The 15,521-nt window shown below is 36.3% G+C and overlaps 1 long non-coding RNA gene across 1 annotated transcript; it reads right to left on the bottom strand.

Annotated features, from left to right (window-relative positions):
• Positions 1-700: 700 nt before the first annotated feature.
• LOC113297788 lies at positions 701-9,616 on the bottom strand. Its single transcript, XR_003333718.1, has 2 exons — positions 8,495-9,616; positions 701-1,657 (listed from the first exon to the last, which is right to left on the bottom strand). It is a non-coding gene; the product is annotated as an uncharacterized LOC113297788 (long non-coding RNA).
• Between the last annotated feature and the right edge of the window lie 5,905 nt (positions 9,617-15,521).

The raw sequence follows: 15,521 nt of genomic DNA, 5'->3' as shown, positions 1-15,521 counted from the left end.
TCGTTGTCGTATGCGTCAAAAATAAATTACTTTCTCACTACTCAAAATATAAAATATAGCAAGGCTAAGAAAGGATCGTTCCCACAGAGAGGACTAGGTTGTCAATATGTTTCGGTTTCTTAAATAAACAAGGGATGATTTTTATGTAAAGGAAAATAAACTAAAAGCAAATAATGAAATAAACAAGAAAATCTATAAGATGAAGATATTGGTCAAGGATTAGTTTTCATTCACAAACATGAATTTGTAACAATAACTAGAATTTATATTTAATCTCAATTTATTAAAAGTCCTAGGATACCTTGATCGCAAGAATGTCCCGCTAATTTCCTCTTGTCATCAACAAACATATTAAAAGATGCGAATGTGAATTCTACCTAGAAATAAAGTGTAAAAGCACAATTAAGTTTAACTCCCTAAGAGCACTAAGTTCTATGAAATAAGACTAATTAATGCAAAAGAACGTGTAAAAGCACTAATCCGTTCCAACAAAGGTTATGATCCACTTGTGACTACTAGGATGTATCACTACAAGCAATACTCACAGTTATGCTACTTGCAATCAGGAATTATCACTTTTGCGTATAATAACCCTAATCTAGCAATAGAGATGAAAACTAATTCAATCGATTCGCGACTCGACTAAACATGCATTCAAATCATATAACAATATTAAAAGTAAATCATTAACAATAAAATATGGAGACAAAACTAATTCATTGCATAAATATCATGGTTGGAACTCCAACTTATTCCTAAACCAAAAAAGAATTATCTAAACATGAGAGTGGAGTTCATAACAAGAAGGAAAAAAAAACGTATCATGTTTCTAAAACCCTAGACAAAAATAGAAGAGAAGATAAGATCTCCCATACATGAGATGTGAAACCCTTTTATAGACTTCCTGTTTTTTTCTCCTAACTGCTTCAACTGGTCACGTTTAAAACTTGACTACATACTTGTCTTAACTCAGCCCACAACTCTAGGCAATTCCAGTCCAGCCCATTAGCTCACTGAATATTTGGCTTGTCAGTTCTAAAGAACCGACAACCTACTTCAAACCAACTCCTATCCAATGGCAATCATGCCTTGTACACATCCAACCACGACAACAGTTCAGGTCCACCCATATGTTTGTTCTTCATCCAGTTTCCATCTAACCCAACAAATCACTAACTCCTTCATTCTTCAACCAATCATCACACACACAACCGGTTCCATTGCAATTTCACCATAAACAGCTCCAGTGTCATCCATGACGGTGCATCACTCCACCAGAACCTTTGCCGTCTCAGTTCAGCTCAAATGCAACCAAGCTCAGCTCAATTCTGCAGCTTTAACTCAAGTTCAAGATATCACTACCAGCACCCCTGCGGCCCTGTAGTTTGTACCTCGGAACCACCACAGAACTTTGCTCAATCTCGCGCCAAGATGGCGCTGCATTCCTTGAAAATCCTCGCATAACCATATGAAGCATACAACCTCAGCCACACTTTTATTGTACTTCCATATTCCATTTCTCGACTGTGCACCTTCAACTCTGTCCAGTACTGCTTCATTCAACATCTTCTGCGCTTCTCAATCCTGACTCAAGAAGAACAGCATCGACAACATCCTCTTATCTTGTAACTTGAATCTCTGCCACTTCACTTTGTACCTGGATCCTAACATTCATCTATAAACCCATTCTTACATCCATTCCTGTCACATAAAGGCTCAACAGGCACCAGCAACCTTTCTTGGCTTTGAACTGCACCACCATCCTTGTAACTCCATAGTACACAATTAGGCCAATATCAACCTGTAGCTTCCTATTCTTATTCTACTGCTCACAACAAGCACCAATATCACCAGCTTGCAACTGTTCCCAGCAGAATCACGGCTGCGCCATGAATTCCCTTGCTCTCTTCTTCACAAGCCATCTTCCCTGAATTGCGGCTTCAACTCATTCTTCTAATCTTGCTTAATCACTTGCAATTGCTTCTGCAGCTCATCTTGAACCACCAGCTTCAATTCATCTGCTGCTTCTCATAACCCTTTAACATCTCCACCAGCAGCAACAAATATTTCACCATAACAACCTTCAAACACCACTTCAGAAACCCCATATCATTCACATCTGATGCCATTCTCAGATTCCTTCAAAGCAGCACAGTTCTTATCCTCCAATTCTATTTGTAAATCTCAACCTCATCTCCTCAAATTCTTCACTGCCAACAGTTGACAGTATCAGCTGTGGCTCAACCCATCATCACCTGCACCTGTAAGCCTCAAACATTAATTGTACCAGCTTCTCTACGATTAACTAACAGCTACATATTCTCATCTTCTGATTCAAACCCATTGCAGAACCTAGTTAGAGAACCCCTCAGCATCACCAATTTTTCATTTCTCATGAACCCATAAAACCAATTCAAACCCTAAATCCATCAAATCCCCTTTCTTTTTTCACCAAAATCAAACCAAACTCAATCGAGTTTAACCCATCTCTTCAACCTCCGCTATTTATTTCTATATCCAACAGCATCAGGTTCTTCTTTATTACTCTCTAATTCCATCGGCTTCATCAATCCATGAAAGCAGCAGAATTTCTCCCGTTCTTCCTTTTCTTCTTCTGGATTCATCTTCTTGCCTTACCCTTCTCAAATCCCTAACTTTAGACAGCAACATCAAACTTGAAATCCCCGTTAACCTCTATTGATTCTTTGAATTTCAGGTCACTCTTAGCAGCTCTTGATTTCTCTTTCTCTATATTTCAATAATACTCAGACAGCAGCCATTCTCTGAATTTGAAGTGTAATGACAAGGGCTGTTCTCGACGAGGGTTTATAGGGTTAATCCAGCCACCCTGCACCATTGGCTAAGGGTCGCCTGAATGGCTCTAGGCGTTCACTACACAGATAAGGGCCAGCCACAGAGATTGCAACCCCTTAGTGATTTCAATTCAATTGTCAGTTCTGCTTGCCCAGCGGACGGTTCAGTTAACAATTTTCATGATTTGCTTCAAAAGCTCGCAGCTTTTTCATACGAAATTGGAATGACTTCATTTTTGGTTGGTCGCTTTGCGTTTTCGTCAGTGAATTGACCTTTTGCCTTTTAAGCTTCGGACAGATGGTTTTCTTCTTCTTTTGATCCAAATAACTCCATTGCACCTAATAAACTCAATAGCAAACATAAGATACATAATTTACAAGAAAACTCGCAAAGAAAGCATAAATACTAGATATAAAAGTAGGTGCTTTAGACACCTATCAAATTCCCCCACACTTAGACTTTGCTAGTCCTCGAGCAAATCAACAAAACAATTCTAAAACATACGTACAACTCCGTGTCGTCGAGGCTACGGTCATACTTAGCATGTATAACAAGTCTTTAAACCCCTAGTGTCCCTAGTGGACGAGTTATAGTCTCATGAGGGTTTACTAGAGATACACCCACAAAACTTATTTTTCCAACTTACTAGTTCTCTGTAATGATAGCATTCAACGCGCTAAGAAGACATAGAGATTCTGCACACTAGTCATAAGAAGTTAGACACATAAATGAACACAATTTCATCCTTAAAAGTTGAGAGAGAAATAACCATCCCTTATTGAAAGAAATTCGGGTTCGGAGTTATCGAAAGTCTCGACTCTGCCTCACAAGAAAGGGTTTTATGAAGTTGCTCTCAATAATAAATAGCTTTTTATGGGTCACACATGTGTCCAGGTAGGAATGAAAAGAAAATCCTGCGACACGTTGAATGGTAGGAAGGAAAAACCCTCCGAATTGTTTTGAAAACTCACATCTTTTATTCATTTTGAAAACCCATTTTTCTGACGATCTCTTAGAAAGGAAATCAACCACTTAACGAATGTGAGAATATGCTTACTTACCTCGTTATCCGTTCGGCGTGCGGTTAGCACCACTCTCACAGCATCCATAGAAACGTCTTCGGTCTTCAATCCTTGTCTTCATCTTCGTCTTCGGTCTTCAACTCTTAAAAAAAATCTTGAACTTCGTAGAATCTTGACAATGTGATTTTTTTCCTCTAATTCCTTGTTGCATGAAACTTCATTGTGGATATTCCTTCTTTCCATTGGCTTTGTTGAAAGAATACAAAACTAAAAACGAACTACACAAACCCAAAATATGATACAAAGGATTTTTCTTGTCTCTTTTTTTTTCTTTTTTTTTTTCTTTTTATCTCTCTTTTTTTTGAGACAAGAAAAATAAAACAAATACAAAATAAAAACAAAACAAAACAAAATAATAAAACTAATAATAAACCTAACAAAATTTTCTCTTGACTTTTTTTTTCTTCTTTTCTTTTTCTCTCTTTTTTTTTTTTACAAGGGACTTAGCATAACAATGACCATGTCCGAAGTATATATTTTTTTTTAGAACAAGAGAAAATAATATACAAATAAGATAAAATAAGAAATGCAAGTACAAAGGCCATGGTGTAAGTACTTTACCGCTTGATTCTTCACAACTTGTATGTCCCGATATCATAAATTCCTTGAACTATCATCTTAATAATCTTCGCTCTTGTATAATAGTCTTCAACTTGTAAAAATTCTGCTCCTTGTCTTGTTGCTTTACTTGAATCTGAAATCTGCACATTTCTGTATTGTTGCTTGTAAACCTTGAACGTCTTCAACTTTCCTTCGAATTTGTGATGCTCCTCTTGTTGATGGTGATGGTGTTTTTATGGACCTGTTGGTGTAGAGAGAGATAAAGTGGATGGTGCTAACTGCGAACAAGAATACAAGTGGTATGTAAGTTAGCAATTCGATGTCACCATCATGATTGATAAAATAGTGCTTCTATTGGTGGGAGGTTGGGTAGCTCACCATTCTACCCGGAGTTTACGTTCGGTGACACACACTCTAAAAGCACATATTTAGACAGGTACAAAGAAGTGAAGGTCGGTGCCTCTCATGATGTAACATGGGTAGTCTCCACTATAGGGGACCACTACTCTAATACCGAATTCAGTCGGCACCTCATTTGCCACTGGCATGGTTAAATCCAACTTTAACTCTCATGCAAGTAATAAACCCGATCACGTTCTCTGTCATCTCTAAGTTCAGTCACTCTTATGAGAATATCGATGTAATCTTAGCGACATGTATACTATGTGACTCTAAACTAACTACAAGTTGGATTTTTTTTCACTATTTTACACAAAAGTTGAAAATTTATGAAAAAATTTACAATGCAAATGCTTACCACTCCCCCACACTTAAATTTTACATTGTCCTGAATGTAAATTGAGTCATCCAAAGTAAGTCAAGGTGGGAAATCCTATATGATAATGTGACAAGAAATCAGAAAAAGTAAATACATAATAAGAAAAAGCTAAAAGATAAGAAATACAAAACCCGTGGGTTGCCTCCCATGCAACGCTTGGTTTAAAGTCGTCAGCTTGACTTGCAAGTTGAATTCCCCATACACCAATAATCTGAAAAGTTGGGGATCCATCCATAGAACCTATTTTCCAAACACTAGCTTCACACAAATATCAGTATGATAAAACATAAATGAAGCTATTAACCGATAGAAGTTTCCCCCACACTTATTCTTTTCCACAATTGGAAGTGGATAAAGAATATAGAATTCAGGAACTTCCATGGTTTCTTCTTTACAAACATCCATAGTATGAGAATCAAATGTTTCTAATGGCGGATATCGAGAAATAAAGTCATTCAATAATACTCTTGAAGCACATACATTCAAACCAATAAGAGGTAAAGGAGAAGAAACAATATGCAAAGGGTTAGACAAACCTTGCACAATCTCTTATATCACATAATCCTCTTCATCCTTGAAAAATTCAAGGGAATTACTCACCTCTTTTATATCATGGTCCTCTATCAAACCTTGCAACCATTCTTCATTCGTTTCTACCTTAACTAAAGTCTCGGCATTAACATCATCATTATAATCCTTTGCAAGATCAATTGGGTCTTCCACAATATTGGTCATAACGGTCACATTCTCAACACACTCGTCATCATTAGGCTCAAACCTTGTTGCAAGGAAGTTCTGTAAAACACTAGTTTCATCATACTCATGTACCTTTTGAATAGGTGTTTGATCATTATAAAGATCAAGAGTTGAGTCAACTACACTAATGTCATCAAATATCTCCAAAGTTTGGTCCTTTTCAACACAATCATCTTCATTTTCAGACTCACCATAGTAAGAATCTTCATCGGTTTCCAATCCTTTATCACGACGTCGTTTAAGTTCCATATGAGTGGTCCTACTAATTTATGCGACAAGCTCTTCCGAGGTTCCCTCATCTTCCAACTTATATAGTTTATGTGCAAGTTTTCTAACATTCACACGCTTACCACCATTGGCTACAATAGGTTCTCTTTCCCATGACTCTTCCCTTTGAATGGGTGAATGATCATAACTACGATCCGGAGTCGGGTAAGAAAAAGTGTTGCAAAAATTGGTTTGTGTGACGTTCAGTCCATTTGTAGCATTCATACATCTCGGATAAAGCAAATTGGAAGTAGAATTGTCCCACCTAGGTGCTTGACTTACATACCCACTGCAAGGTTGTTGTTGGTATGTATGAAAATCACCATAAGCTCTTGGATATTGATCATAGTCAATAAATTGGTTCTGATCGTATTCCGTAAATGGTGGGCACTCGTCATAGTGTTGAGGAGGTTGAAAACCGTATCCATTGCTCCAGTATGCTCCTTCCATATGACAATAAGTACCTGAAACAAGAGTTCTCAAAACTACGTCAAAACCAGAAAATAATAAAAACTAAATACAAAAAAATAAATAAGAAACCAAAAACAAGTGACAACCGCTGCCTCCCCGGCAGCGGCGCCAAAATTTGATCGATGTCGTGTGCGTCAAAAATAAATTACTTTCTCACTACTCAAAATATAAAATATAGCAAGGGTAAGAAAGGATCGTTCCCACAGAGAGGACTAGGTTGTCAATATGTTTCGGTTTCTTAAATAAACAAGGGGGATTTCTGATTTTTATGTAAAGGAAAATAAACTAAAACCAAATAATGAAATAAACAAGCAAATCAATAAGATGAAGATATTGGTCAAGGATTAGTTTTCATTCACAAACATGAATTTCTAACAATAACTAGAATATATATTTAATCTCAATTTATTAAAAGTCCTAGGATACCTTGATCGCAAGAATATCCCGCTAATTTCCTCTTGTCATCAACAAGCACATTAAAAGATGCGAATGTGAATTCTACCTAGAAAGCAACCTAAAGTGTAAAAGCACAATTAAGTTTAACTCCCTAAGAGCACTAAGTTCTATGAAATAAGACTAATCAATGCAAACGAACGTGTAAAAGCACTAATCCATTTTAACAAAGGTTATGATCCACTTGTGACTACTAGGATGTATCACTACAAGCAATACTCACAATTATGCTACTTGCAATCAAGAATTATCACTTTTGCGTATAATAACCCTAATCTAGCAATAGAGATAAAAACTAATTCAATCGATTCGCGACTCGATTAAATATGCATCCAAATCATATAACAATATTAAAAGTGAATCGTAAGTAATAAAATATGGAGACAAAACTAATTCATTGCATAAATATCATGGTTGAAACTCCAACTTATTCCTTAACCAAAAGAGAATTATCTAAACATTCGAGTGGAGTTCATAACAAGAAGGAAAAGAAAACCTATCATGTTTCTAAACCCTAAGAAAAAATAGAAGAGAAGATTAGATCTCCCATACATGAGATGTGAAACCCTTTTATAGACTTCCTGTTTTTTTTCTCCTAACTGCTTCAACTGGTCACGTTTAAAACTTGACCACATACTTGTCTTAACTCGTCCCACAACTCTAGGAAATTCCAGTCCAGCCCATTAGCTCACTGAATATTTGGCTTGTCAGTTCTAAAGAACGGACAGCCTACTTCAAACCAACTCTTATCCAATGGAAATCATGCCTTGTACACATCCAACCACGGCAACAGTTCAGGTCCACCCATATGTTTGTTCTTCATCCAGTTTCCATCTAACCCAACAAATCACTAACCCCTTCATTCTTCAACCAATCATCACACACACAACCGGTTCCATTGTAATTTCACCATAAACAACTCCAGTGTCAGCCATGACGGTGCATCACTCCACCAGAACCTTTGTCGTCTTAGTTCAGCTCAACTGCAACCAAGCTCAGCCCAATTTTGCAGCTTTAACTCAAGTTCTCTAGCACCCCTGCAGTTTATACCTCAGAACCACCACAGAACTTTGCTCAATCTCGCTCCAAGATGGCGCTTCATTCCTTAAAAATCCTCGCATAACCATATGAAGCATACAACCTCAGCCACACTTTCATTGTACCGCCATATTCCGTTTCTCGACTGCGCACCTTCAGCTCTGTCCAGTACTGCTTCATTCAACATCTTCTGCGCTTCTCAATCCTGACTCAAGAAGAACAGCATCGACAACATCCTCTTATCTTGTAACTTGAATCTCACTTCACTTTATACCTGGATCCTAACATTCATCTATAAACCCATTCTTACATCCATTCCTGTCACATAAAGGCTCAACAGGCACCAGCAACCTTTCTTGGCTTTGAACTGCACCACCATCCTTGTAACTCCATAGTACACAATTAGGCCAATATCAACCTGTAGCTTCCTATTCTTCTTCTACTGCTCACAACAAGCACCAATATCACCAGCTTGCAACTGTTCCCATCAGAATCACGGCTGCGCCATGAATTCCCTTGTTCTCTGTTTCACAAGCCATCTTCCCTGAATTGCGGCTTCAACTCATTCTTCTAATCTTGCTTAATCACTTGCGATTGCTTCTGCAGCTCATCTTGAACCACCAGCTTCAATTCATCTGCTGCTTCTCATAACCCTTTAACATCTCCACCAGCAGCAACAAATATTTCACTGTAACAACCTTCAAACACCACTTCAGAAACCCCATATCATTCACATCTGATGCCATTCTCAGATTCCTTCAAAGCAGCACAGTTCTTATCCTCCAATTCTATTTGTAAAGGTCAACCTTATCTCCTCAAATTCTTCACTGCCAACAGTTGACAGCATCAGCTGTGGCTCAACCCATCATCACCTGCACCTGTAAGCCTCAAACATTAATTTTACCAGCTTCTCTGCCATTAACTAACAGCTACATATTCTCAGCTTCTGATTCAAACCCATTGCAGAACCTAGTTAGAGAACCCCTCAGCATCACCAATTTCTTCATTTCTCATGAACCCAGAAAACCAATTCAAACCCTAAATTCATCAAACCCCCTTTCTTTTTTCACCAAAATCAAACCAAAATCGAGTTTAACCCATCTCTTCAACCTCCGCCATTTATTTCTATATCCAACAGCATCAGGTTCTTCTTTATTACTCTCTAATTCCACCGGCTTCATCAATCCATGAAAGCAGCAGAATTTCTCCCGTTCTTCCTTCTCTTCTTCTGGATTCATCTTCTTGCCTTAACCCTTCTCAAATCCCTAACTTTAGACAGCAACATCAAACTTGAAAGCCCCGTTAACCTCTACTAATTCTTTGAATTTCAAGTCACTCTTAGCAGCTCTTGATTTCTCTTTCTCTATATTTCAATAATACTCAGACAACAACCATTCTCTGAATTTGAAGTGTAATGACAAGGGTTGTTCTCGACGAGGGTTTATAGAGTTAATCCACCCACCCTACACCATTGGCTAAGGGTCACCTGAATGGCTCTAGGCGCTCACTACACATATAAGGGCCAGCCACAAAGATAGCAACCCCTTGGTGATTTCAATTCAATTGTTAGTTCTGCTTGCCCAGCGGACGGTTCAGTTAACAGTTTTCATGAGTTGCTTCAAAAGCTCGCAGCTTTTTCATACGAAATTGGAATGACTTCATTCTTGGTTGGTGGCTTTGCGTTTTCGTCAGTGAATTGACCTTTTGCCTTTTAAGCTTCGTACGGATGGTTTTCTTCTTCTTTTGATCCAAATAACTCCATTGCACCTAATAAACTCAACAGCAAACATAAGATACATAATTTACAAGAAAACTCGCAAAGAAAGCATGAATACTAGATATAAAAGTAGGTGCTTTAGACACCTATCACATATCTCCACCATCATCGTCATCTGATTGTACAATGTCATCATGACTCTCATCTAAATCCACCGTTTCTTCATCAGAATCCCCCTCAACATCTGATTCCCTCCATTGGTCGTAATCATCATCTTCTGCCATGACAAAAGCTGTGTAGGTACGTGCATCTCAGTTAGGAATTTGAGCTTATTTTGGAAAATATTAGCTAAACCTAACATGATAGGCAACATGTGTTACACCTATTTTCTATTATATGAAAAGAAAACAAACATGAACTCAGTGATGCATGTAACTTGAGGCTAAAACATCACTGCAACACACAAAATCTCCTCATGATTATTGTGTTATCCACAAAGCGAAAGGTACCGGTTAAACGGTCTTATATAACTTTTTGTTACAAAATCCAAGAGCACTAAAGCACCAGATAATGATTATCCATTTTTAGCTTGAAGATATAGTCAAATTGGCCAATCAGCAACATGGTATTATTAAAAGTGGAAACTTAAAATACAGACGTTACAGGCTCGCCAAGTAACAAAGACTCAAATGATTAAATCTTGAGAAGCCTTGTACATAAATATGATTGACACAACATCGTCGATCAAAGTAGAGTTATTAACTCTCAATCAAAATCCAACCCAAACAATAACAAAAACCCTAGAAAAAAATTAGCATCGTTAAGTTTTTTATTTTTTTTTATTTTGTAAAACCTAACTAACTAGTAAAGCCTAACTAAGTAACATGAAATAAAGATCCTTACCTAAATCTTATAATAGTTCATGCATGTAACTTAAGCCTAAAATATTATTGTTGTAACAAAATGAAATCACATCTCATCGTACAACCCGTGATTGTCATTAACTTGTTCTTTGATACAGCCGAATAAAAACCCTAATCATGCTTTAACAAGTAAACCTATAAGATCTAACATCTGATTCCATGAGATCAAACAAAACATCTAACATAAATTTAATATTCATTCGATAATGGGTTGTAGAAATATTACCAGCAACAAAGATCGAGTTTGAAGAGGTAGATTCCTTGTAAAGATTAGAGATAGTAATAGAATAAAAACCCTACTCATGCTTTAACTAGTAAACCTATAAGAAGTGATAGAATAAAAACCATAATCATGCTTTAACTAGTAAACCTATAATATCTAACATCTGATTCCATGAGATCGAACAAAACATCTAACATCAATTTAATATTCATTCGATAATAGGTTGTAGAAATAATACCAACAACAAAGATCGATTCTGAAGAGGTAGGTTCCTTGTAAAGATTAGAGACGATAATAGTAGAATTATGATTTCATAGAGAGAATAAATCGAGTAATAAAAACTGAAAAAGTAGATCGAACTCATCTTTCTTTTTCTTTTTGGAATTTAACCAAACCATCAGGCGGGAATTGATTTTCCTTTTGAAATCATCCCGCCTAGTAAAATCCATTTTCATCACCCGCCAAACAAAAGATTTTTGGTGTTTTTCTTTTTTTATTTCCAAATTTTTGATGTGTAACCAATATGGTTAGTTTCCTTATTTTATGAGAGAATATATCGTAGACAGTTATGATAAAATTGTTTCCCAAAATTTTCGAAATTTTGTTTCCTATCTCTAACCAACTCGAGAAGAGGCTATAGAAAAAAAAAGTACTTTCCTATTTCGAATAATATTTACCTTAATAATTTTAAGCTGGGTTGTCTCCTGTATTATTCTTGGTTTAGAGAGGAAACGTATGAATTATTAGTGGCACCTATGTAGGAAACGTATTATTCTAATCATACAGTAAGCTAATAAAGATAAATAAACTAAACCCATCCATTTTCATGTTCATCATTTCCAGAAAACATAAAGTTCAACGTGAATCATTCATCACATAAATATCAACCTATCTATCAGCGTAAAAAGCCTCCATCTAGTGCAGTACTTAAAAAATAAATAAAACCACCACTGAAAACAAAATGGTCATGAAAAATCCCGTTTAAAAAGCAAAGAACTTGTTAGATGAGTCTGGTTCTTTGTCAGATTAGTCTGGTTCCTCATTCTCATCCAATTCCACGCAAAAATCATTATCATTAACATCGTCGTACATCAGTACTTTACTTTCAATAGCACTTTACTTGTTCAAACTCGTATTTTTGTTAAAAGTATTGACAAGGAGATAATAAAATCAGACCTAAAGTGATAAATTGATTTTTATTGTTTACAGGGGGGGACTGTAATTTTCTATATTTCCTCTGTTCTTTCAGCTAATTATATTTATTTTTCCAAAAGAATGCACACCTCATAAATAAATAAATTTGCAAGAGTATATCATTCTGTAAATTCTATGAACTTGTATATAATTATCTGATTTATTTCATGATTCTAATACCTAAATAATAAAAGAATTCATAAACATCACCTTCTTCTAAATGACAAAATTAGCAAACGAAACAAGAAATGAAAACAACTTTCAAAGCGTCCACAAAATGAAATCGATAAATCAAACCATATCATTAAAAAAAAACATATCAAATGAACCATCCCCCATCTTCAAACAATTCTTCTTGCAATGCTGAGGTGAACCTGATCACTCCAACCAGCAGGCTTGGGCGACTTGTCATCCTCAGATTTGTCATTTTCTGCTTCATCAGGCTCCACATGCTTGTTAAGATCATGCTTGTTAACTTTTGGATTATCTGCCATATCCGGAACATCGGGACGATCTTCATCAATAATTTCAATAATAGAAGCAGGAGCATCATCATTAACAGTAGGAACATCAGCATAAGCAGGAACATCAGCATCCTCAACGCTACTGATTACAGCGTCCAGAGGAACACCAGGAATAACATCAGCATAAATAGGAACATCATCATTGTCAACACTACTGACAACAGAACTAATTACAACGTCGAGAGGAACACCAGGAACAGTAGTTATTCCGTCCACAATAATGATAATCCTCAATTTACGAGGACCAGCCATCAATCGAGGACATTTTTGGATCCTCCCTTCAGTTTCATCTCTACAGTCCCTCTTAGCAGAACTCATTTTTTCCTCTTAATACTCTATGTTAATTTTTTCTATGCTTGGTGTAATTTATATATATTTCTAAGGAAACCCCTAATTTCTTAGATTTTCCATCATTATCTTAAATCACCTATTCTTTGGTATTTACATTGAACATTCTTCAATATAAGGAGATATGGAATGAATATTTTCATGTTTATCTAATTTCCTTTTTAATCTAATATACATAACGAACATAACAAACTAAAATAAATTATGATCTCATGAGATATATGGAATGAATATTTTCATATTTATCTAATTTCCTTTTTAATTTAATTACCTAGGTCGGTTGGGGTGGCCCGGCCGGCTGGACCATAGGTGTAACGCAAAAAAAGGAAAAAACCAAATGTTGGCTAGTTAAACAATGACCCAACATTTAGCGGCAACACTTTCATGTTGATGCACGAAATTGAACATTTCAACATAGAAAAAAATACAAACACCAAAACAAAAGCAAAAAAATACAAGGAAAAAAGAAACAACATAAATAACCCAAGGAATAAATTATACATTTCAGCATAGAAAAAAATCCAAATACCAAAAAAAAAAATAAAAAAAACACAACTGCAAGAAAAAAAAGCTATATAGATAAGCCTAGGAATGTGTTAGTGGCATGGACATCATGAGTACACGTTTCCGATTTTCCACCAAAATTCTTCAACGAGACAGCGCTCCTCATGTGAGGAATAATTGCAACCCTTGTTTCCCACGGTAGTGCCCCCCAAATTTCCGTCCAAGTTCTGGTGAGTGTATTGTAACGCAATAAACACTTATTCTGCCAAAATAAGAGTTCCTTGTTATTTATAAAGGCTATCGAGTTATGAGTCGGCCATTCATCCTCTTTAAAGAAAATGCTTATCTCGTAATTCCAATTCCATTCCCCGCCAGGTGCCCATGTATGAATATTTTCTTTGGAAATGGGAGCCCAAAAATCTATCCGGGGCCGATCAATTCCCTCATGGATGTAGTAAAATAAAATGCGAACTCCGAACATGACCATCCCAAGTGATGGGTAAGTATTTATCCAAAATTCACTCCCAGGAATATGATGCGGGGGTGGCAAATGTTGATGGAATGTCTCGGTGTCCAAATTGAAAGATATTATGCCAATATCTTGCTGACAACAATCTATCCAAAAAATACAACCATGTGCGTACACACCTGAACTCCGAAAAGTATAAGGAATCTCCCATGCTATGTTCCTCCATCCCCTCTTGTCTCCTAAAATGTGTATTTGGACTTTACCATCCATGTGAATTCGTACTACTTTGTACTCATTGGTACGTTGACAGTATCTGAAACCCCCAATTACGTTGTATCGTGGATACCACGAAAGTACTTGATCCGTTGCAATTGGGATACATAGTTGTGGCAGATGGAGGTGGTCACCATTTTCTGGATTCATAATATATACAGGATCTTGTATGTCGTGGTGTGAAACATAAAAACAAACCAGACCATTGCAAGATCCAACTATTGGGTGCAACATAGTCCAATCATCATTGGTTCCATCATTAGGGGCATCATGATTGTTGGCTGTTACGATCAGGTTGAAATATTCCTCTCTATAAAAGAGTTGGGTAACTTTATCTTTCCCCATTCTTGGTGTGACACCAAAAAGGAATCCAATTCTTTTGTCCCCGAGGATAGTATTCCATTCTTTGCATACACATTTGCTTGCTAAAACGATTTCTGTAGTTTGGAGGCGCTGAAGTATCTCGGTAGCTAATTCCGGCAACATATCCATCACTATTATACTGATGAAAGATTATCAAAAAAAAAACAAAAATTACAAGCTTTTAGGATTTTCTTATTGTGAATGCTACAAGCAATTACGAGTATAAAGCTTATATATATATAGACATCCAATATACCTGTTGGCGAATGGTCGCGTCAGTCTAGGACGTTTTTGGATCCTCTCGTCAATTTCATATCAACAATCCCTCTTAATACTCTATGTTAGTTTTTTTCTATGCTTGGTGTAGTTTGAAAACTCTAATTTTTTAGGTTTTCCATCATTATCTTAAATCACGATTCTTTGGTATTTACACCGAATATTTCAATTTCCATATTACTAAAAAATGAGATATTGTAGCAATATAATGAGATATGGAATGAATATTTTCATGTTTATCTAATTTCCTTTTTAATCTAATATATACATTCTGAACATAACAAACTAAAATAAATCATGATCTCTTAGGAAATACCCAAATAATTTTTCTACTTTTCGACTAATTACCTAGGTGGGTTGGGGTGGCCTGGACGACTGGACCATAGGTGTAACGCAAAAAAAGGAAAAAAAATCAAAGGCTGTCTAGTTAAACAATGACCCAAACTAAATTGTACATTTCAACATAGAAAATAATCCAAACACCAAA

The sequence above is a fragment of the Papaver somniferum genome, chromosome 7, assembly GCF_003573695.1.
Source record: "Papaver somniferum cultivar HN1 chromosome 7, ASM357369v1, whole genome shotgun sequence".
Taxonomy (NCBI): domain Eukaryota; kingdom Viridiplantae; phylum Streptophyta; class Magnoliopsida; order Ranunculales; family Papaveraceae; genus Papaver; species Papaver somniferum.
Note: the sequence above shows the minus strand (reverse complement) of the source record. Positions and strands in the feature narration are given on the sequence as shown.